Below are 24,202 nucleotides of genomic sequence, written 5' to 3' on the forward strand. Positions count from 1 at the left end.
ATGTCTTTTGATTGGAGTATTTAGTCCATTTACGTTTAAAGTTATTATTGAAAGGAACTTATTTGTAGCCATTTTTATTTTTTGTGTCCGTTTTCCTTCTTACTTTTTTATTTCTTATTTTTACACCACTCCCTTTAGCATTTCTTGCATTGCTGGCTTGGTAGTGATAATTTCCCGCATTTTTTTGTCTGTGAAGTTCCTTATTTCCCCTTCAATTTTGAATGATAACCTTGCTGGATAGAGTATTCTTGGATTCAGTCCCTTGGTTTGCATCACTTTGTAAATTTCCTTCCATTCTTTTCTGGCCTGATGTGTTTCTGTTGAGAAATCATTTGATAATCTAATGGGAGCTCCCTTGTATGTAACTTTCTGTCTCTCTCTTGCAGCCTTTAAGATTCTCTCTTAGTCCTGAATATTTGCCATCGTAATTATGATGTGTCTTGGTGTGGGTCTTTTCGGGTTCATCCTGTTTGGGACTCTCTGAGCTTGTGTGACTTTTTTCTTTGCCACATCAGGGAAGTTTTCTGACATTATTTTTTCAAAGAGTTCTTCTAACCCTTGTTCCTCTTCCTGTTGTTCTGGCACCCCTATTATTCGTATGTTGCTTCGTTTCATGTTGTCCCATAGCTCCCTTAGGCTCTCCTCCTGTCTTTTAATTTTTTTCACCAGTTGCAACTCAGTTTGGCTGTGTTTTGCTTCCCTGTCTTCTAGTTCACTAATTTGGTCCTCCGCTTCTCCTAGTCTACTGTTGAAACTTTCCATGGTGTTTTTTATTGCAGCTATATCACTCTTCATTTCTTCTTGATTCTTACGTAAGTTGTTGATTTTTTCATCCATTTCTTCTTGATTCTTACATAAGGTGTTAATTTTTTTCTTCCATCCGGTTTATGAACTCTATGACCCTTAGTCTGATTTTTTTTCTGACATACTGCATGCCTCTATTTCACTTAGCTGCTTTTCTGGCGATTCCTCCTTTTCTTTCCTTTGGGGGTATCTTTGTCTACCCATTTTTGGTCTCACCGACAGATCTAGATGTCAAGCTGTGCAGGGGCTGCTCCTTGGGTGGCAGTGGCTTCTCTAGCTGCGGTTGCTCCTCGGGTGGTTACGGTAGCAGCTGCTTCTCAGTTGGCAGTGGCTCCTCAGGTGGGTGCTGTTCGCAGCAGTGGTGCCTCCTCTGGCTGGTGGGGGAGGTTGCTCATATAGCTGCTGTTCCTTGGACAGGGTTGGGCTGATTATGAGGTTTCTGCTCCTCAGATGAGGACGGGTTGCTCGTGTCTGCTGCTCCTTGGACAGGGCCGGCTGCTCACATGGCTGCTGCTCCACGGACAGGGCCGGACTACTCGAGTGGCTGCTGTTCTTTAGATGGGGACTGGCTGCATGCTGCTGCTGTTCCTCAGATGGGACAGGCTACTCGTGATGCTGCCGCTCCTTGGACAGGGGCAGGTTGCTTGCAGGGCTGCTGCTCCTCGTATGGGTGCGGGTTGCTCATGCAGCTGCTTCTCCTCGGATGGGGGGCGGTCTGCTCATGCGGCTGCTGCTCCTCGCGTGGGAGTGAGCTGCTCGTGCTGTTGATGCTCCTTGGACAGGGACAGGCCGCTCACCCGGCTCCTTCTCGTTGGACAGGTGTAGGCTGCGTGTGGGTGCTGCTCCTCGGACCAGTGCAGACTGCACAGGGCTGCTGCTCCTTGGACGTGAGCCGTCTACTTATGTGGCTGCTGCTCTTCAGATCGGGGGAGGCTGCTCGTGTGGCTGCTGCTCCTCAGAAGGGGGTGGGCTGCTCACACAGCTGCTGCTCCTCCGATGTGAGCTGGCAGCTCGTGCATCTGTTGCTCCTCAGAAGGGGGTGGGCTGCTCACAAAGGTGCTGCTCTTCGGATGGGGGCAGGCAGCTCAAACAACTGCTGCTCCTCGGATGGGAGTAGGCGGTTCGTGAGGCCGCTGCTCCTCAGAAAGGGACAGTCTACTCACACAGCTGCTGCTCCTCAGAAGGGGGTGGGCTACTTGCACAGCTGCTGCTCCTTGGAAGGAGGCTGGCTGCTCGTGCAGCACAGCTGCTACTCTTCGGACAGGTGCAGGGTTTGGGCTGCGCGCAGCTGCTGTTCCTCAGAGGGGGGCCGGCTGCGTGGGGCTGCCGCTCCTCAGTAGTGGGTGGGCTGCTCAAGCGGCTGCTGCTCCTCAGATGGGGAGAGCTGCTCGCATGGTTGCTGCTCCTCAGATGGGGGAACTGGCTGCTCACACAGCTGCTGCTCCTTGGACAGGGGCAGGCCATGTGAAGCTGCTGCTCTTAGGCCTGTGGCGGGTTGCTCATGGGGCTGCTGCTCCTTGGACAGGAGCGGGCTGCTTACGTGTCTGCTGTTCACATGGTTGCAGTGCCCTGGGCTAAAGCATTGGGCCGGTCAGAGGGGAGCCTGCTTTCGAACTCACAGGAGCCTGCGCCCAGGGTGGCTGGAGCCTCATTAAGCATGGGATCACAGCCTAGGTAGCATGTCCCTGAAAGGAGTGGCTGTAGAGTCCCAGGTGTTATCTGAGGGCACTCTGGGTGGAGTTGAGGCTGGGAACCCAGTTACAGCAGCTCTCCCCTTCAAAAAGGCTAGGCCTCTAAGGACAAGCAGGCCTCACGGTATTGTTTGCAATGGTAGCAGAGGCTGCCTAGTTAGGCAAGCCTGATTAGCCTGCCCATGAAGGTCCTGTGGGATCTAACTGTGCTTCACTCACTCTCTCTCACACACACACACACAGCCCACCTGACCACACGCTCCTCTTTTACTCCCTCACTCACTCATGCTCTTTCCCTCACTGCCGCATTCTTCCTGCCTCTATAGTTGGGTCTGGAGAGTTATTGACCTGTTCGTGGATGGAGTTTCCTCTCCAGGTGTCTGGTTATGTGGCTTGCTCTCAAGCCCATTGACCAGACAGGATAAAATTCACCTCAACAAGACACAACACAGAGGGAACTAAGCACAAATGTACACACAACACCAATATAAGTGACCACCTGAGCAAAGAGAGTTAGGGCAGAGAAAAGAGAGTGCAAATGCTATCGAAGGAAGAGAAAAAGATAAGGGATAAAAGACAAAGGAATAAAAAGGAGAATATATATATGTATGTGGGGGTAAGACACCACAGAACCAATAGATAAACCAAAAAAAAAAAAAATACAAACACCACACACCCAGCAAAGAGGATTCTTGGCCAAATATTGAAATCACAATTTCTTACAGGACTCACACTGTTCAATCAATCAAATGTTTTCCCAAGAAATGTCCCAGCATTACTCCACCCTATAGCAACTTTTCCAATGATTCTTCTAAAAAGGGCTGCCAAGAAACACAAAGGGGATTGGGAAGTGGGAGAGTTTCCTGTGGCTGCTTCTTACACTGTTTCCCATCCTCAATCGTGTAGGCTGAGGAGATCACACATACTAACTCCACAAAAGAAATTAGAGGGAAAAGGAAATACGGTATTCCACGTACCCAATATTTCAGTGGAACAAGTGTATAAAATCAAGTTTTCGTTAATAGCTGGGGCAGGCCAAGTGTGCAGAAAGAGCCCAGAGTGTAGCATTCAACATCACCAATGGAGGGTTGGTCCACCTACTGTAATAGGCAGCCAAGCGGAAATTTTGATATTCACATAAAAACTGCAGAACCTGCCCTGCTGGTGTGGCTCAGTGGTTGAGCATCGACCTATGAACCAAGAAGTCACAATTCGATTCCCAGTCAGGGCACATGCCCGGGTTGCGGGGTCGATGCACAGTGTGAGGCATGTAGGAGACAGCCAATCAACGATTCTCTCTCATCACTGATGTTTCTATCTCTCTCTCCCTCTCCGTTCTTCTCTGAATCAATAAAAATATATTTTTTAAAAAGATTCTGATTTTGTACTTTTTGTTATTGTTAATCCTTATCTGAGGATATTTTTCCATTGACTTTTAGAAAGTGGGAGGGAGAGAAAGAAACATCATTTTGAGAGACACATCAATTGGCTGCCTCCCGTACATGCCCGGACCAGGGCCACGGATTGAGCCTGGAACTTAGGTACGTGTCCTTGACTAGAATCGAAGCCAGAAACCTTCAGTCCACGACCCAATGCTCTATTCAATGAGCCAACCCAGCTAAGGCTGATTTTGTACTTTTTAAATGGTAAGATAGACATTTCCCAATAAGGATATTAGCAATAGCTCAGCAATTTCACTTTTGGAAGAAAAAAATACCAAGGCATATTTACTGGGCCCTAATAAATTTTAATTTCAACAAAAGACCTCCATTTCTCTACCCTTCTCTTGACAGAACCATCTGCCTTTAGTTGGCGGCCAAGACCCTACTAATTCAAGCAGTTAAACAAAAAAACAATGACCAATGAGATAGCAGTAATACATGAAAAATCAAGAACTAAAAGTCAAGAAAGGCCCTAACTGGTTTGGCTCAGTGGATAGAGCATTGGCCTGTGGACTGAAGGGTCCCAGGTTCGATTCCGGTCAAGGGCATATACCTTGGTTGTAGGCACATCCCAGTAGGGAGTGTGCAGGACGCAGCTGATTGATGTTTCTCTCTCATTGATGTTTCTAACTCTCTATCCCTCTCCCTTCCTCCCTGCAAAAATCAATAAAATATATTTTAAAAAAATAAAAGTCAAGAAAGTAATAATAGTAATTTCTTCATTAAAATACAGGTCTAGACCTTTGAGAAACAATGAGTGGAAAGTTACCAAATTTCGGGCACAGCTTTCCAGCTCATAAAAGATTAATCAGTCCTGTGTACAAAAATTAGACCCTATTTTCCATATCTAGGCAGATTTCTGAAGCATAACCTTTTCAAAATAAACCCTGAAATACAGATTTAATCAATTCTAAAAACTGTTTCTGCATCAGCATACAGGCCATTAAACCTCTGAATTAAATATAGTGTGCCATTGTGGCAGCTTATGTTGTTTCAATTACTTGCTGCCCTCCCCATGAGAGGATTATACCTCCCACTGTCATGTGACAGTGTCCTCAGGTGGAGGAATTATTCTACTTCCCTACTTCACTGCTGGGTAGGCTTAGCCAAATGACTTGCTTCAGCCACTGGTCCTTTCCTTTCTTACCCTTTGCTACTCCCAGGAGATTATGTTCCAGTCGGGGTGGCCCATTCAGCTTGGATCTAGAGCAGCCGTGGGCAAACTACGGCCCGCGGGCCGGATCCGGCTGTTCTATTCGGTTCTCTTGCTCTCCCCTCCGCTCCTTTACTTTGAATTTATATTAGTTCACACAAACACTCCATCCATGCTTTTGTTCCGGCCCTCCGGTCCAGTTTAAGAACCCATTGTGGCCCTTGAGTCAAAAAGTTTGCCTACCCCTGATCTAGAGTAAAGAAGACTCTTGGAGCAGAGCCATAGCTATCATGTAATATGAACAAGAAATTAAAATGTTGTTTTAAGCCACTGAGCATCTAAACTGAGAAATGAAACCAACACTTTACTTTTTAAAATGTTTTAATGCTCAACTGAGTAATTAATACCTACAGCAGCCTAATGAAGGTAGATGGACATGTAGATCTTACTGCCAGTGAATTTTCAGGCTGCCCATCTGCATAACAAATATAATAATCTGAAAATAACACCTCCCTTTTCCTAATTAAAGTTTTTGCCTTATAAATATATGCTTTAGGGGAAAGGGGAAACTTAAGTTACTGACCTTTAGAAGACCTTCTTGAGAACAATGGTAGGTTCAAAGAAGATAAAGTTCCACAGCTCACTGTTCCACAGTCCCGTAATTAATCTCTAACTGATAGAGGGATAAAACAAGAATCAAGGTTATAAATTTAACCTATACACCAGTCTCCCAGCAAAACAAGGAAATGTAACTGCCTGGGATTTTATGGGATGTAGAAATCATCCCCCCAAAAAAGCTGAGGTTCACTTTAGCTTTTTACTATTAGTCCTTGCCCGGGAGTCTTACCAATAGGATCTGATAAAAATAGTTTTCCAAATGAGCGGTTAAAACAGAGCTTGGTGAAAATGACTTCTTTTCTGGAAGCCAAAGAAAAGCAATACCCTGAGATAAGACTCCTCTCGTAGCTACTCTGATGAAACACATAAAGTCATTGAAAAGTTAATTTCTGAAGAAAAAGCATTCAACACCACCTCTCGCAAATGTGCGCTAGGTCTCGGCAAGCTGGAAGTCCAGAGGACTCAGAAACTTACTAGGATTAAGCTGAAAGGTTGTCATATCCAGAGGAGGCTGTGGTGAGAGTCTGTTTTCAGTGGGAAGAAACAAATGGAAGCATCTCCAAGTCAAGGTTTACAGACCTTGGAAACTGTAAACCTACAGTTTACCCAAGAGACTGGGAGGGAGAGAATGCTACACTCTGCTTTGAATCCGGGGCCTAAGGTTCTCTCCACCAGCGTTAGCAAGCCCGAAATAGAGATCAGAATGGCTATTTGCACTGCTAAGTTTCAATCAAGTTAGGAACAGTATTTCCTATCATCTGAAACGAAATTACACCCAGGAGATGTGACTCCCCATGTATTTGGGAAATTAGTCCATAATCCCCAAAATGGTACAAAGTAACAGCAGCTCCCGCTACAAGACTAGTTCATAGTGGATCTTGGTAAAACCAGAGTTCAGGGAGACTCCGCAGGAAATCAGGTTCAAGCTGCTGGGGTGTCCTGTTTGAAGTAGACATCAGAGTCTGATGTGGTTGGGAGGGAACAAAGAATTTCTGGGGACTTCCCCGACCCCCTGCTCCAAATACTAGCTGGACAAAATGGGAGGAAGCCTACCTTCAGCAGGAGAACATGTGGTAAAATGGCTATCTTTTTTTTTTTTTCCTCACACACGTTTCCCTTTCTAGAAAAATCCACCTGTCCTTAACCTTGGCTTCTTTGTTTGCTATCTAATCCCAACCTCCCTGGCCACAGCTAACTGGACCATAGGGGGGAAATGAAGTCAATCAACAGGGAGGGAGAGAGGGCTCCAAATTTTTTTTATATATTTTTATTCATTTCAGAGAGGAAGGAAGGAGAGAGAGATAGAATATCAATGATGAGAGAGAATCATTGACCGGCTGCTTCCTGCACGCCCCCAAATGGGGATCCAGCCCACAACCCGGGCATGTTGCCTGACTGGAAATCGAACCGTGACCTCCTGGTTCATAACCATCTATAATAATAAAAGCGTTAATATACTAATTAGACTGGACAGTCGACCGACCTTCCGGGTGACCTTCCGGAGGAAGCCACGGCTTCGAGGGCCGAGCCCCTTGCACAAATTTTGTGAATCGGGCCTCTAGTAAGGTATAAAAAAGGAGTTAGGCTTGAAATGGGAGGTCATGATAAACAAAGGCTGGGCTGCCATTTTCTACCACATGTGAGCTGAAGTCGAGAAAGAGGATCTCTACAGAAAAGCCAAGGAATGGTGCAAATGCTGGAGACGCGACACCATGAGTGCTCCCAAGAAATCACAACTCAGGCCCTAACTCCCCAATGCCCAGGAGGACTGCCGGCTACAACGCTGCTGAGTTTCACTGGGTTCCTTCCAACAGATTCCTTATTGTTGATGCTGGTATGTTTCAGCCAGTTTAAATGAGTCCTTCTCTTCTCTTCTCTTCTCTTCTCTTCTCTTCTCTTCTCTTCTCTTCTCTTCTCTCTTTCTTCAGTCAATAAGCCTTATTGGTTTATTTGAAAGTGCTTGATCTTAATAAACTTTCTAAATTAGAAATAACATACATACAGTAAAATACATGTCTTAAATATTTATCATAATGAATGCTTAAAATAAACATATCCATGTCATCAGCAACCAAGTCAAAGAAAGAGAATATCATCGGGGTCCCAGCACTCACCTCCCCCATACCCCTTGCCCCGTCACGATATTCCTTGCACCACTTCCTGCTCTAACTTCTGTTACCATCACTTATTTTTTGCCTCTTTTTGAGCTTCATAGAAATGATTCATACAACATGTACGCTTGTTTCTTACTTCTTTTACTCAGTGTCTAAGAGATTCATCATGTTGTTCTATGTAGCAGTAATTTGTTCTTTTTTATTGCCATTTAGTATTTCATTACATAGTCATACCACAGTTTATTTACCCATTCACGGATATTTGGATCATCTCTATTATGAACATTCTTGTAACTGCTTCTGGTGCACATATGCACTCATTCCGGTTGGTCATCTAGGAGCATAAGTACTGGGATATGGGATATGCATTTGTTCAGCTTTATAGATTAGTCCAAATACATTTCAAAGTCGTTCAATCAATTTATACTTCCACCAGCACTGTATGAGAGTTTGAGCTTCTCTGTATCTCCATTAATGGTTGGTTATGTGTTTTTATTTTAGCCATTTGTGTGAATATATCCTATAAAATAAAAGGCTAATGTGCAAATTGTGCCCTCCACTGGAAGTTTCACTGCGAGTTCGACTAGGGGGCAGGGCCAGCCCTGTCCCCAATCACCCCCCTACCCAAATTGGGACGGGCTGACTGGACCCCACCCATGCATGAATTCGTGCACTGGGCCTCTAGTGTGTGTGTGTGTACGTACACACACACACACACACACACTGGCATTTTAGAGTTGTTTTAATTTTGCATTTTCCTGATTTTTTCTCTTTTTAAAATTAAGGTTTTTTGTTTGTTTTTTGGTTGGTAGCTGTTCTTTACAGATTCTGCACAAGTTGCTTGTTGGATATAAGAATGACAAATATATTCTACTTTGTGATTTGCCTTTTCACTCTTAATTTTTACTGCTGAATGAAAGTTGTTAATTGTAATGAACATGAGAATAGGGAAAATAGTACATGTTGCAATGAGAAATAGCCCCAATCCTCTTGGTCTATACAGCCACTGATTTATGGGAAAGTTAACTATATATGACCGGGCCTATGTATAGGCCCTAGACCAGCCGTGGGCAAACTACGGCCCGAGGGCCGGATCCGGCCCGTTCGGCTGTTCTATCCGGCCCGCGGAGCCGAAAGAGCGGAGGGTTCTCTTGCTCTCCCCTCCGCTCCTTTACTTTGAATTTATATTAGTGCACACAAACACTCCATCCATGCTTTTGTTCCGGCCCTCCGGTCCAGTTTAAGAACCCATTGTGGCCCTCGAGTCAAAAAGTTTGCCCACCCCTGCCCTAGACTACAATTACAATGTTACCATCCTCACTTCCCCAAAGCTTCAGATACAAGGACTCACCAACTGTAGTTTATCAAGGGAATTTATGCATTATGTCCTGGAAACATTGTTATAAATAGTGAAGGATTTGAAACACCAGCCCTTAGAAGTCCCATAGCATGCTTCCAGCACAGCTCAGCATAGCCAGCAGTTCTGTAAAGCATTTCCCAGAAGAGATGTTCCCAGAGCCAAGTACCCAACACCTCAACAACTTCCCAGCAATAACCAAGATCCCATTATTCTAAACAACCAGCGAAAGTTTCCTTGGCAGGAGGAGCAACAAGCTTCTCTTCGAGTGAGCAGATTTCAACAAAGTCTGGGTCGGGCTCACACACATTATCTATTATCTCATTGATCCTCTCAGCTCCTCTGGGCACTGTCTCTCTCCTCATAACCATGTTACAGGCAGAGAAAGATTATTAGGCTCAGCCAGAACGGTGGAAGAGCCTGAAGAGAAAGCAGAAGAGTGGTAGCACTTCATGGAGTTGGGGTTTCCCCCGGGGCCAAGGCCCCTGAGCCTGCCTTTGCTCTTTTACATGTCCCCAGGGTTCTTCTTCCATCTACTGTGGGCTACCTGAGATCACAGCCCTTTCTCTGGCCATAAGCAAACAAGACAGGTCTTTTAAGAATTTTCCTCCCAGGGAGTTTTACAGTCAGGAAACACTATATCCTGGATGTTCCTTGCTTTATCTTCCCTCCCTGCTCTCCCGGTCCCTTTTCTCCTCCTCCCCGCAAGACACAAACACAATGACTGAATGATATTCATGTTTCTTTTCAGGCAGAAGCAAAGGAACACATGCCTGGCAGGAAGCAGTAGAATTAAGAGTCTAGAGCCCCATAGTCCACCCACTGCCCTATATTGAACCTCCTCCCTTCAATATGACCAGAATAAAAGTAACGGTTAAAAATGGGGAAGAAAAAGCTCTTCTGGGTCACTGAGGGTCAAGGAAAGAAAAGGAGATGCTCGGGATGAAGCTGGATTTGGCATCTTCAACCCGGCCTGGGACCCAGGCAGACGTCACATGTGACTCACAGCAGTTCGTCAGGACTCTGAGCAGGTGAGCACAGGTATTTGGTCAAATAGGATGTAAGGCCAGAGGTTTACAACACCTTTTTTTTTTTTTTTTAAAGAAAATGGATGATTCATAAACTATAAACTATATAAACATCAAGCCCCTTAAGCAGTATTTCCTGCCTTTGCAAGGAAAGTTGACTGAGCAGGAAAGAGTGACAGTTTTTTCCATTGTACTAAAGCAAATACTTTCCTGAATCATTACGGGCTAAGAGTCCTCAAGGTCTTCTTACTCATTCTTGATTTCAAGAGGTGAACCGTTGGCACACCCTTCACTACAACACAGACCTGAGCCGGGCACGGTGGCACTGTCTCTGAGTGAGATGCCTTGGTTCTCTGGACAGTGTTGAAAAGCTCTATGCGCACATGGGATTCCGTGAAAGGAAAACCGAGGCCTTTCCAATTAGGTTTTCCTGGTTTGCATGAGCATTCAAACAGTGGCCTTTTCTTGCCTGGGGTTGGCTAAAAGAACTCCCTTCCTATCCGCCCACTGCGCTCCCCCACCCCAAAATAAAAGGAGAAACAGTCTCTTTCTCTATAGCCTAAAAATTGATTAAAACTCTCCTGAAGCCCTAGCCGGTGTGGCTCAGTAGATAGAGCGTTGGCCCATGGACTGAAGGGTCCCGGGTTGGATTCTGGTCAAGGGCACGTACCTTGGTTGCAGGCTCCATCCCTGGCCCCAGTCGGGGCGCATGTGGGAGGTAACCAATCTGTGTGTCTCTCTCACATCGATGTTTCTCTCTCTCTGTCTCTCCCCGCACCTATCATTGTCTAAAAATCACTGGGAAAAATATCCTTGGGTGAGGATTAACAAACAAACAAACAAACAAACAAACACTCTCCTGAAAAAAAGAATACACTGAATTTGGGGAGGATAACTTACAGCACCCTCGTGGCTCTAAGCTCACACACATAAAACAGTGTGACTAGGGATGAGTGGTGGAGAACAAACAGCAGACTCAGACACACACCTGGCAGGTAGGGCCAAATCTTATTAGGACAAATCTCTTTATAACCAAAATGTGTAAACTTTAGCTGACAGAAGCATAGCATTCCTGATGATCTACAGGCCAGGTTGCCATGCAATGGGCACCAGACCCCTATGACAGCTGATGAATCTAGGCCTTCATGCAGCTGTGGCAGCCCTAGTATATGCTACTGATGAAATTACCACATTCATTCAACTACCACCTGGCCAATCCATAAAAAGGCTATTCCTCAGGTCTCTGCACTGTGCCTCCCACCCACATTGCTTCATTCCCAGCGTTATGAACAGTTCTCAGATCCCACAACTTCTCCCCTTTCCTTCCCACCCAACCCCCCCCCACCCCGCAATAAAAATCTATTAGAACACAAGTCCATTTGATTTTACTGGAGGAATAACCATAAATCCCCTCAACTTAAAAAAAAATGTTTCAATTGCCAAAACCGGTTTGGCTCAGTGGAAGAGCGTCGGCCTGCGGACTGAAGGGTCCCGGGTTCGATTCCGGTCAAGGGCATGTAACTTGGTTGCGGGCACATCCCCAGTAGGAGGTGTGCAAGAGGCAGCTGATCGATGTTTCTCTCTCATCGATGTTTCTGACTATCTATCACTCTTCCTTCCTCTCTGTAAAAAATCAATAAAATATATTTTAAAAAAAAATGTTTCAATATACAAAACTTTCATATCAGTAACTATTTGAATCGCTTCTCCCACTTGCTACTGAAACCCTGCCAAGGCTAAGAAACTTAGTAAATAAAGTTCAATAATTTCTCTCCCAATCTCCTCTCCCCTTGAAGGGATTCAGCAAACTGGACTCCCACGCGTGAATTTTAATTCTGAACTGAGATCAAAGTGTGGTGTCTCTGGAGGCAGAGAAATCTTATTCCGTCCTCAAGGTTGGAAGCCTGGATTCCCCAAAGACACGTTAGGTATGCCCCCCCAGGATTTAATCTTGCCAGTGTCATAGGCGGGGGCGGGGGGGGGGGGCGGGGAACAGCACTGGGTGCTAAGACTGGTGGGGGTCCGACTGGACCTGGGTTCAGCAACCTCGGTACCTGAGTTCTGGCTAGGAAAACATTCAGAACCAAGACTCCAACTACAAGAGAACATTTATTTATACAATTACAGAGGTAGAAGAAATAATTCGTAGAAGTGGGCTGAGAAAATGAGTTATGGAGGCAAAGGAAGGGCCCTAGGAGCTTGAGAGTGAGGAAGGCAATGGTAATGTGGTGAAGGGGGAAGGTGGGGGAGGGGAAGGGGAAGGAAAGGGAAAGGAAGAGAAAGGGAAAGGGAAAAGGAAAGGGAAAGCTGCAGGCATGCTCTCAGCTCCCAGGAAGAGCGCACTGGGTCCTGCATCCTAAGGGTTTTTAAGGGTGGAGATTTTAAGGGAGGTTCCAGGGCACAATCGATCGCAATAGAGTATTCATTGGTTTTCCAGGTGAGTCCTTTCAGGGTAGGGATCTCCACTGGTTGATTGGTCAGCACCAGGGCAGGGGGTTATTATCCAATGAAGCTGCTCTTGAGGTCGGCTGTGGTCGCTTGTCTGGTTTTGCTGCTTTTCTGGGCCAGGAGCTAAAATACAACTGAGGCCTAGATGTTACCTCTAGGGAGGAAAGGTGGTGTGTGTGTGTTGGGGGGGGGGGGGGGGGTCCAAACCACGTGACCATGGTGCCCATGGACTTGCTAGGGGAGGAAAGGCCACCCTGGGGGCGAGGTCCCACACTGCAATTGTCCTTTGCCAGGCACCTGGGGCTTTCCACCCCGGTGGCCTTCTGTATAGTCCTTGCTCTGCTCATGTCTGTAGCATCACATGATATGAACAATCTGAGCCCCTAAAAAGGGCTTCTTTTAATTAGTTTTTTTTTCTTTTTAAATAGGAACAAGTAGCTCTGTTGAGAAGAATGAGAGAGAATGAGAATGAATGAATTCAAGCTTGCTTTCTATTTTTGCTCTATTTTTTCATATTTTCCCCGAGGTCAAAATGAGACAGGCTAGTAAACCAGGAAAACAGAATAGGGAAACTGAGACAGACAGTTAAATGGCCAAGCAGCTTACAGCCATCTAGTAAATCACAGAAGTCCTATCTTCCCTAACCCAAGGACACTTAAGAGTAAATGATTTATACTTCTCCCCAATCAGAGGGTAAATAGCTTAAATCACCCTACTCAGGGTGACAGTTAACAGAAATCCAATTAGTGCCACTTGTCAACCACACCCAAGGTCAGATGAAGTTAAGGGAATAAATTACATTTTGACACATTAGCATCAAGTTGATGAATATTCCATTCAGATCCTCCCGAGACCTTCCCTAAACCCTCAGCCTTTAAAAACCCTCAAAAACTGAAGGTCCAGTCCTAGCCAGTGTGGCCAGTTGCTTGGGCATTGTCCCATGAACCTGGAGGCTGCCAGTTCTACTTCCAGTCAGGGCACATTCCTAGGTTGCTGGTTCAATCCCAGTAGAGGGCGTGCAGGAGGCAGCTAATCTATGTTCTCACTAGGATGTTTCTCTCTCCCCCTTCCTCTCTCTAAAAATCAATTTTAAAAATCTTTAAAACAACAACAACAACAAAAACCCCACAAAGGTCCCAGCTCCCAGCATGCCCTCCCTCCCAGGATCATATCCATGCCTTTCCCTGTCCCCCTCCCTCCCCCACAGGTATGCATCTCCTAAACTCTAAGGGACCCTACAAGGCTTGCAACCAGGAAGCAATGGGCAGTGGCTAAACCCCTGTCCCCAAGACCCCCTTTTCTCTGACTTCTTACTGAGACAAAGCAGCCCAGCCTACGCTCATCTCCCCACCTAGTCAGTCCCTCACAGGTTGCTTCTTCTATCCTAGGCCCTTCCTTGTTTCTGGTCCCCAGCTTTAATAAACATCCTCTGAAAGTCACCTGGACTCTTACCCTGCACAAAGTCAAGAACCCACACAGGACCTCCGGCTCACAGATTTCAGGAATGGTGAAGCACGTCACGCAGCTACAAGGTCACTACCATCCAGATGGCCTGGAAGGCCAAGCCTAGGAGACTCACTCCACCCCACTCTTCTGGAGAGGAGAATCGGCATGATAGAAGAATTTGAGAAAGCCCTGGGGGTGAAGCTGCCAGAACCTCTTTGAAACTGAAGAAACTAGCAAAATTCTCGATAATATCTGTGTGGCAAAAGCTTTGGAATGTCCTCTACCTGGGACCACAGCCAGGCTCCCAGATAAGCTTGGAAGTGACATACATCAATCTTATATTCATCTGTGATCACCCCCAGATAATGAGCCCTTTGGCCAAAAAAAATGGCACTGCTCTGAAGAGGGTCCGACTGAGCACTTTGAGCTGTTTGTCACAAAGAAGAAACTATGCAACGCCTACAGGAGCTGAATGACCCATGGGGCAGCGGCAGCTTTTTTGAAGAACAGGCCAAGGCCAGGCCACTGGCGATGATGAGGCCATGTTCACAGATGTCAAGGGCTGCCCCCCACAGCTGGCTGGGGCGCGGGCATCCACCGAGTCACCATGTTTCTCACAGACCCCAACACCAGTAAAATCAAGGAAGTACTGTTTCCTGCCATGAAACCGGAAGACAGGGAGGAAAATGTAGCAACTGCTGATATACTGGAAAGCACAACAGCTGGCACTCTGTCTAGAAAATAATAACTGCAAGTCATATGACTCAGGCATCTTTGCATTTCTGCAAAAGATCAAGGATTGCAAGGGAATTCTTATATGTTGCTAGTCATTTGGCTCTTGCAGTCACCAGGCAGAGAAAAAGAAAAAAGAAGGAAGACTTCCTTTTTCACCCCTTGTTACCAAATAAACCATTTGTCTCTAAAAAATAAAAATAAAAAAGGTAAACCAACAAGAACTGAGGTTCTTGTGTGCTTCTCAGGGGACCAGATAATTATAAAAAGGGGGATTAGAATGTCTTCTGGGAGTTAAACTAAGCCCCATTGCTCAATTCCATTAACTAAATGGATTTAAAACAAAACAAAAAACCCAACAGAGCTACAGGCTTCCTGACACTTTGAAATATATAACAGTTTCCAATTAACTGATTGCTTCTGTAATGAAAAGAGCATGGATTGAGTCACCTGCTATGCTCACGCAGAGTACATACTCACAGGCAATTCACATGTCTAGTGGCTGGAGTGTTTTAATAAGAGCCTCATTGTCAGGCTTCCCCTACTCAGGACAGTTCTGTTTTCTCCTTCAGTGCCCCTCCCAAACACAAGATACACACACACACACACACACACACACACACACACACACACACACACACACGTGAATACGCCAACAAACCTGAGTTTCCACCTCTCCATGGCCTTGTCGAGTATAAAATACTTTACTGAAAATTATAAAGGTAACTAAAAAAAAAAAAAAAGGAAAATCTATAATAAGATAAAAATAAGAGGGTATCTAATAAATACTGTACTGGAAGGCAGAGGGCAGAGGAAGAGAGGGGAGAGGTAATATAACCCCCTTAACAGGGAATTGACAGCTACTGTCAAATTTGCAAAATCAAGTAGTATAGACTGTGGCAGTTTAACATGAAGGCTGCAAATTCCTTGATGTTCTTCTCATCAAGTGGAGGGTCTGTGTTCCCTCCCCTTGAGTCTGAGCAGGCTTTGTGACTGCTCCAACCAACAGAGCTTGGTAAAAGGGAAGTCACGTAACTTCCGAGGCGCGGTCATAAAAGGCCACAAAGCTCCCAACCGGTTCAGGTGAGGTGCCCACAGCTCGCATTCCCTGTATGTGTCAACATGAAGGGTGTTTGGAACGAGATCAACATTTTAATCGCTGAACTTTGGGTAAAGCAGATTGCCCTCCGTAATCTGGGTGGGCCTCATCTAATCAGATGAAGCCTGATGAGGACACAAAAATGGGCCTCCCCAAGCAAGAGGAATTCTCCAGCAGACAGCCTTTGGTCTTCATCACTGGCCCTCCTGAGCCTCCCATTTGGGAGCCCACATGGCAGATTTTGGACTTGTCAGCCTCTATAATCACGTGAACCAATTCCTTATAAACATATACACATCCTATGGTTCTGTTTCTCTACCGAACCCTGATAAATAGTCATTCACTGCATAACGATGTTTCAGTCAGCACCCATCACATATTCGGTGGTGGTCCCCGAAGGTTATAATGGAGCTGAAAGTTTCTTATCACCTAGTGATATCATAACCATCATAAAGTTATAGCGCAATGCATTATTCATGTGTTTGCGGTGATGCTGGTGTAAACAAACCTATTGTGTTGCCCATCATATGAAAAAATAGCACATATAACTCTGTATAGTACATAACACTGATAATGATAATAAATGGCTCTGTTCCTGGTTTATATATTAATATACTACATTTTTCATTACTATTTTAGAGTGTACTTTTCCTACTTATTAAAAAGGTATGCTGGGTGTCATCCCATGCACAGAAATGGTTTCAGATTCCATTCCCGGTCAGGGCACATACCCAGGTTGCAGGTTCAGTCCCTGGATGGGGCACATACAGGAGACAGCCAATCAATGTTTCTCTCTCACATCAATGTTTCTCTCTCTCTTTCTTTCCCTTCCTCTCTCTCTCTCCAAAATCGATAAAAACATATACTCAGGTAGGGATTTTTAAAAGAAAGTTTGCGCCCTAGCCGGTTTGGCTCAGTGAAGAGAGCGTCGGCCTGAGGACTCGAGGGTCGTCCCGGGTTCGATTCTGGTCAAGGGCACATGCCTGGGTTGCAGGCTTGATCCCCAGTAGGGGGCGTGCAGGAGGCAGCCAATCAATGATTCTCATTGATGTTTCTCTTTCTCCCTCTCCCTTCCTCTCTGAAATCAATAAAATATATATTTTTTTCAAAAGAAAGTTTGCTGTAAAACTATGCCGTGTTACGCAGCCAGCAGCCTCATACTTCGTCTCGATTGCATCACTTTCTCATGTGCTTGATCTAATCTTGTGCTTTGTACAGTAACATGCTGTTCAAGTGTTTGTAGCCTAGGAACAACAGTCTAGGTGTGTAGTAGGCTATACCATCTATGTTTGTGAAGTACACTCTTTGATGTTTGCACAACAACAAAATCACCCAGCAGACTGCACCCCCATCATTACATTATGTCAGGGGTAGGGAACCGTTTTTCTGCCAAGGGCCATTTGGATATTTATAACATCATTCCTGGGCCATACAAAATTATCAACTTAAAAATTAGCCTGCTATATTTGGTCAAACATTTAATTAACTCACCCCTAATGTCTTGGCAGGGCAAGACCAAATAATTTCGCAGGCCTTATGCAGCCCACAGGCCAGACGCTCCCACCCCTGCATTATGTGGGGCATGACTATACATGGAGGAATCTGGTGGCCATGTAAGTAATCTGACATCTAGGGCCACCATGCTTAACTTATCATATGTATGTCAATAGTCAACACTGAGCCCAGCCTAAAGCCTTCTTAGACCCAGACCGGCCCATTCACGAGCTAAGTGCCACAGGAACCTCAGACATCATGCAGAGCAAAGGCACCCAGCCAAGCCCTGCCTGAATCCATACTAGCATGAAACAATCGTTTAAGCCACTAGATGTCAAGGTCATTTGTTCAATGATAACCACCGGAAGACCTAAAAACATAGTCGACAGTTAAGACACCTGAAAAGAGACTATACTCTGAACTAGGATCAGAGTGATGGATTTCGTTTTCATTTTAAATCCTTCTTTGTTTTTTTGCATTCTTACAATGTGCAAACATGACTTCGGAAATTTAATAACAAGGTATTATATAACTGAAATTTGCTAAGACAGTAGAACTTAAATGCTTCTAACACACACAAAATACATATATTGATGATGTGTTAACTAAAAGTGTACATATATCAAATCATCATGATGCACAACTTTAAATATCTTACAATTTTGTTAATTATACCTCAATAAAGCGGGGGGAAGATTTTTAAAAATTAAAGGAACAAGAGTGAACATGCTTAGCACATACTGTGTATCAGGCAGTCTTCTAAACACTCTATGTGTTTTAACTCATTTAACCCTCAAAATAATCCCATGAGAGGGGGGTGACTTTATTTTGCCCATTTTAGACATGGGAAATTAAGGCACAGACAGGGTCAGTAACTGTACCAAGATCACACATCAAATGGCAGAACCTAGATTCAAACCAGTCAGGCTGGGTCCAGAGCTGCGTTTCCACAAAGATCACCAGGCTCATTCAGCAGTCACAAGCCCCTGGATAAAGGCATCGCCTCAAAGTGCGCTTACCTGGGTCTCCAAGCATGTGACTGACCACACTTCCGACACGTCAAGCACTGCTGGGCTGCCTTGTTTCTTCAAAGCCTACCTAACTGGCAGTGCTCTTTACTCTCCACCTGTACAGTTTTCAAGGCCCAAGGTCCCTACACATCACCCAAATCTCTCCTCTCAGCATGAATTTCTCCACCCCCTGCATTTCCAGAATGAGCCATGTACATCAGGTATTTCCATCCTTCTGACTCCTACTACAATTCTGTATCTATCTCCTCACTTGCTATGAACTCTGTGAGATTCTTTGCTCTAAACATTTCTTCTACCTTTATATTAGTTTATCTTCAATATCTTCCAGACAAAGAATGGCCAGGAAACAGCAGCAACCCCATGGTCCAGAGTCTATGAACCGTTAATCTCTCCCCTTGAGATGGCTCAGTGGTCTCTTTTCTTTAAAGATACCTGCTCCCTAGCCACTTCCTTTTTCTTTTAAATTTAAATTCTTTATTGTTTAAAGTATTACATATGTCTCCTTTTTCCCCCCTTGACCTCTCCCCGACTGCTCCCACCCCACTTTCTAAAGACCTCTTTAAAGCTCAGCTCAAGTCTTACTGTTTATGGAAGCCAATCTTAACCGACCAGGCAAGAAAGGCCTCTTTTGACTCAGAACTCATACAAGCATTCCGTATCTGTTAAGTAAACTAAACACTCCTATGTCACATATAAGAATTCTGCCTAAGTGGTATTGTTAATTTTTATACAGCATTTCTGATCATATTTCATGGTATGATTCTTATATCACCTAAAGCTCCTAGCTTCGTACCTTTGCAAAAAGCATCCTATAAAGAAAAATACTACGTGATTAGTAAATGAGATTACAACAAAGTCACATTTACACTATTTATCAAGAAGATATCAGGGTCACCGGCTGGTGTGGCTCAGTGGTTGAGCATTGACCTAGGAACCCAAAGTCTGGGTCCAGAGCTACATTTCCACAAAGATCTCCAGGCTCGTTCAGCAGTCACAAGCCCGGGCTGTGCACATGCCCAAGTTGCCGGCTCAATTACCAGTATGGGGCATGCAAGAGGCAGCTAATCCATGATATTTGTCTCTTGCCAATGTTTCTATGTCTCTTTTCCTCTCTCTTTCCCTCCCTTCCTCTCCCTCCCCTCTCCCTTCCCCTCTCTCCCTTTCTCCCGCTCTCTCTTCTCTCTCTCAAATCAATACAACATATCCTCAGATGAAGATTTAAAAAAAAGAAAATACAATAATTAATAAATAATAATACAAGAATAAGCTGTTTCACATACAACTGTAAAACTACTTTTGCCCCACCCTATATACCAGTAATACTACAAAATTTAACAACATTTCCAATGTTGGGTAAATTATTGAATGAAAACATAACCATGACATTGTGGACTTGTATAGGAATTAGAAGTCATAAAGACTGGAGAAACATTAAGATATAGTGTTAAGATACAAACAACATACAAAATTGAATATTAGGATTATTAACTCCATAAAAGTATGAACAGACATGGAAAAGCACTGGAATCGAACACAACAGATATAATCAGTGTGCTGAGACCGATTAATATGGGCCACCTTTTGTCCCTTTGCCAAAATCTCCTTAAGTCTACTACTTTTGCAATTTAAAAAAGGATGCGACAGCCCTGGCCTGTGTGGCTCAGTTGGTTGGGCGTCTCCCATGCACTGAAAGATTGCTGGTTCGATTGCCAATCAGGGTACATGCCTGGGTTGCAGGTTCAATCCCTGGTAGGGGGCATGCAGGAGGCAGCTGATCTAGTGATGTTTCTCACATCTCTCTCTTCCCCCTCCCATCCTCTCTCTCTCTAAAAATCAATTTAAAAATCTTAAAAAGGGGGGGGGGTAGGACAAAACTCACATGCACTGCTGGTTGAAGTATAAACTATATTGCAATCTGTTTAGCAATATATGCTAAACTGAACACTAGAACTCAGCAATTCTACTCCTGAGGACATTCCCAATACACATACAAATGTGTACATGTATATCAAGACATATACTAGAATGTTCAGTCACACAATTCACCAACGACAAAATTTGTAAATGACTCAATGCCCATCAACCCTAGAATGGATAAATAAATCGGGGTAGAATTACACAATGGAGTATTGGCCAGCAATGATAATTATTGAACTACTAGAGGCCCAGTGCATGAAATTCGTGCACAGGGAGCGGGGGGGGGGGGGGGGGTGTCCCTCAGCCCAGCCTGCACCCTTTCGCAATCCGGGACCCCTAAGGGCCCTGCAGGATCGGGCCTAAACTGGCAGTCGGACATCCATCTCACAATCCGGGACCACTGGCTCCTAACTGCTGGCCTGCCTGCCTGCCTGATCACCCCTAACCACTCACCTGCCTGCCTGATTGCCCCTAACTGCTCGCCTGCCTGCCTGATCGCCCCTAACCACCTCTGCCTCGGCCCCTGCCTTCACGGCTTTGTCCAAAATGACATCCAAAAGGTCGTTCAGCTGTCAGTCTAATTAGAATATTATGCTTTTATTATTGTAGATAGCCATAAACAATGTTGAGAAAAAGGAACAATATATAGTCACTTCTTTCGGATTATTAGGCAAAACTAATCTATGGTTAGACTATCCCTTGGGGATAGTGATTGGAAAGGAGCATGAGGGGCCTTCTGCAATAAGGCAGAACACAATGTTCTGTTCCTGGATCTTGGTGCTAGTTATAAGTTTATGTTCATTTTGTAAATATTTGTCATATTGTATGTTATAGTTCAATTTTGTAAATTACACTTTAAAAAAAATAGAGAACACATAAGCCAAGCCACCCACACATGAGGCAAAAAATTTCCTGTAACATTTGAAACCAGTTGGCTTCTTTATTTGACTGGAGAGCAGAAGAGAAGGATGGTGGCTGTTGCGTAATTTACCTAGCTTCAAAATGTGATTTTTTAAAAGCATGCACAAATAATCCAACAAATGCCTGAGTAAAATATATGTTAACTTTTTACTGAGATCCCTTTGGCTGTCTCTGAATTCCTTTGGCTGTCTCATCTCACAGATACTCCATTTTAATGGGCCTGGTCTCCCACAACACTCTTCTTTCAGCCAGACTCCTGCCCCCTCCCCCATTCCTTGAATTTCCTTTAACTAGACCCTTTCCCATCCTCCTCCTCCGCCCTGGACTAGGGGATTAATGCATGAGCAGTTTAGTTCATGTGACTATCTGTGAGTAAACGTTGATACTCACGAAATGAACCTCTTCTACTGGCCTTTTGCCTGTGATTCCTTTCTTTGGGGCCATTTTGGATGATTTAAAACAAAACTATTTTTAAATTTGCAGTCCCTTTTTCCCCTCTATCATCTCCCCCCTCCCCGCCCCCCCCCCCCCCCCAGCTCACTCTGGCTGAGGCAGAACCTCAACTAGAGTGATCTGTGGACTTGGCAAACTAGAGTGCAGAAAGTGTCCCAAAGCAACACTTTCTGCACTCTCGTTTAGAGAGAGGGGAAGAGAGAGAGGAGAAAGAAACATCAATGTGAGAAATATCAATTGGTGCCTCCAATACCCACCTAGACTGGGAAAGGAACCAGCAACCTGGGTATGTGCCCTGACCTGGAATTGAACCAATTAATGGGACAACTAAGCCACAACGTCCAGGGCTAATTTGTGTGTCCTTAAAGGAGGCATTCACTCCTCCCCTAGGGGATTCTCCTCCATCCTTACACATTTTTTTTTAAATATATGTTTATTGATGTCAGAGAGAGGAAGGGAGATAGAAACATCATTGATGAGAGAGAATCATTGATCGGCTGCCTCCTCCAAGTGGCGGAGCACGTGAGCAACCTGGGCATGTGGCCTGAGAGGGAATGGAACCATGGCCTCCTGGTTCAAAGGTCCTCCTCAACCTCTGAGCCACGCTTGCCAGGCTCCTTAGACATTTTAATGTTGACATAGGACAGCCCTTACTTAATTTTTCTCGCACTGCCTCAGCAGCAGCACCTTTCCCCAAATCTGTTAAGTGGAAAAGGACTGAAGGTAACTTCTCAGTTTGCTCAATCTCTATCTTGGGAAAACTTCTCCTTAAAATGAGGGAGTACTAGGCTGGGGAGGAGAAATGGCGAGTGACTGCTAATGGATAACTGCTAATGGGTATAAGGTTTCTTTTTGGAAAATGTCTGGAATTAGGTAGTAATGATGACTGCATAACTTTGTGAATATACTAAAAGACCCTAAATTGTACACTTTAAAAGGGTAAGTTTATGGCATGTTTATTATATCTCATTTTTTTAAATAAATTAAAGGTGGATGAGTGCCCAACTTTTTTAGGAAAAAATAAAAGAACACTAACAGGTAAAGTGCTAAGTACCTCCTAAAAATCAAATTGAATAAACTCATGAATTAAAAATGATAAAACCGGCTCTGATTTCAATCCAGCTCAGAGGTAGGGGGCGAGAGGGGGGGAGTGGATGAAAGTGAGGCAAGAAACTGCACAATGACAGACCTGCATGATGAACCTCCCTAGTTAGTCTAGCGCTCTCGTCCTAATACAACATTTCATTGATACAAGATGAACCTCCGAGGAGACTATGTGCAGAGAGCGAGCACTGGGGGACGCCATAAGTTGTTTTTCCTGATAACTCGGCCAAAGCCCTCACCCAGTCACCCCGGCGCAGCAGCGCTCTGGCTGACCTGCGGGACTCACTGCGGAGAGTGGCCTCGGAGAGTTCCACGCGGACCGGGCGGAGAGGATGAGCGGGGAGGGGGGAGGTGGCTGCTGAGCGCAGCATTCCCTGCGTGTCTGCCTACGCGGCGTTAGAGGGGGCGTTCGGGGGCCAGGCCCGCTCAAAAGCACGCGCACCCTCCCTCGACCTGACGTTGCGGATTCACCAGAAGCCCACGCCGTCCTGACCGAGTTCCGCGGGCCCGAGGCCGAGTTCCCACACCCCTCCCCCACCTCCCGGCCCCTCCGACCGCGGCCCGAGTCATCTCCGAGTCGGCTGAGGGCGACTCGAGGCCACCTGCCGCTCCGGAACAGAGATTAAGAGGTCGACCGCCTGCCCTCCCGTGGAGCAGAGAACTTCTCGGGGAGACGTCTCGGAGAGGATCTCCCATCCCATCCCGAGCGGATTAAAGGGCCCGGGGGGCATCAAAAGGCCGTGCGCTCCGGCCGGACTTTCCCGCTGCCGGGAGCCAGGCGCCCCCCTACCACACGGACCCAGCCTCGCGGCGCAGCGAGCGCCAAACCCCGGCGACCCCGTCCCTAGGCCCGCTCTGGGGCTGCCCAGTGAACCAGCGAGAGGGATCCGCGGGGCTGCCCTCCGCCCCCGCCACGGCCGCCGTGCGCCCCCGGCGCGCGCCAACTTTCCCCAGTTGGGCGGAGGCCGGGCCGGCGCAGAAGTCGGAGCCCGGGTGGCCCGCGCCCACCCCGCGGGGAAAAGGGCGCAGCTAGTCCCCGGCTGCACTCACCTCCGGGCGCTCCTCCTGTCCTGCCGAGCCGGGCGCGCCGCTCCCGGGCTCCGCCGGCTCCGGGACCTCGGAGGAGGGCGGGGCGGAGGGGGCGGAGCCGACCCGCTGCCCAGCGCCAGAATTAAACACCGAAACGCTCGGTAGCCACCCAGCCCTGCAAACGCGGCCATGGCGAAGAAGTCGGGGGGAGGCTAGTCAATCTCAGACGCCGGGTGAGGAATGCCTGTGGCTGCGTCCCGGAGCTCGGCGGGAGGGAGCCCCATGCGGGAACCCCGGCTCTGCGAGCGCTTTGTACCCCGG

At 46.0% G+C, this 24,202-nt stretch overlaps 1 protein-coding gene across 2 annotated transcripts in view; it reads right to left on the minus strand.

Annotated features, from left to right (window-relative positions):
- The window catches only part of KANK1 (KN motif and ankyrin repeat domains 1), a 205,227-nt gene extending 181,249 nt beyond the window's left edge, over positions 1-23,978 (minus strand). The window contains exons 1-2 of one of the 2 annotated variants that reach the window (XM_080668062.1): positions 23,903-23,978; positions 5,674-5,763 (exon numbers count right to left, since the gene is read on the minus strand). The gene's annotated coding sequence lies outside the window, so the exon portion shown is untranslated. Of the gene's footprint in view, positions 1-5,673; positions 5,764-23,125; positions 23,178-23,902 lie in introns of those variants that run through there. The other variant, XM_080668063.1, reaches the window with a different exon arrangement.
- Positions 23,979-24,202: the final 224 nt, after the last annotated feature.

This window comes from Plecotus auritus (genome assembly GCF_963455305.1).
Source record: "Plecotus auritus genome assembly, chromosome: 5".
NCBI lineage: Eukaryota > Metazoa > Chordata > Mammalia > Chiroptera > Vespertilionidae > Plecotus > Plecotus auritus.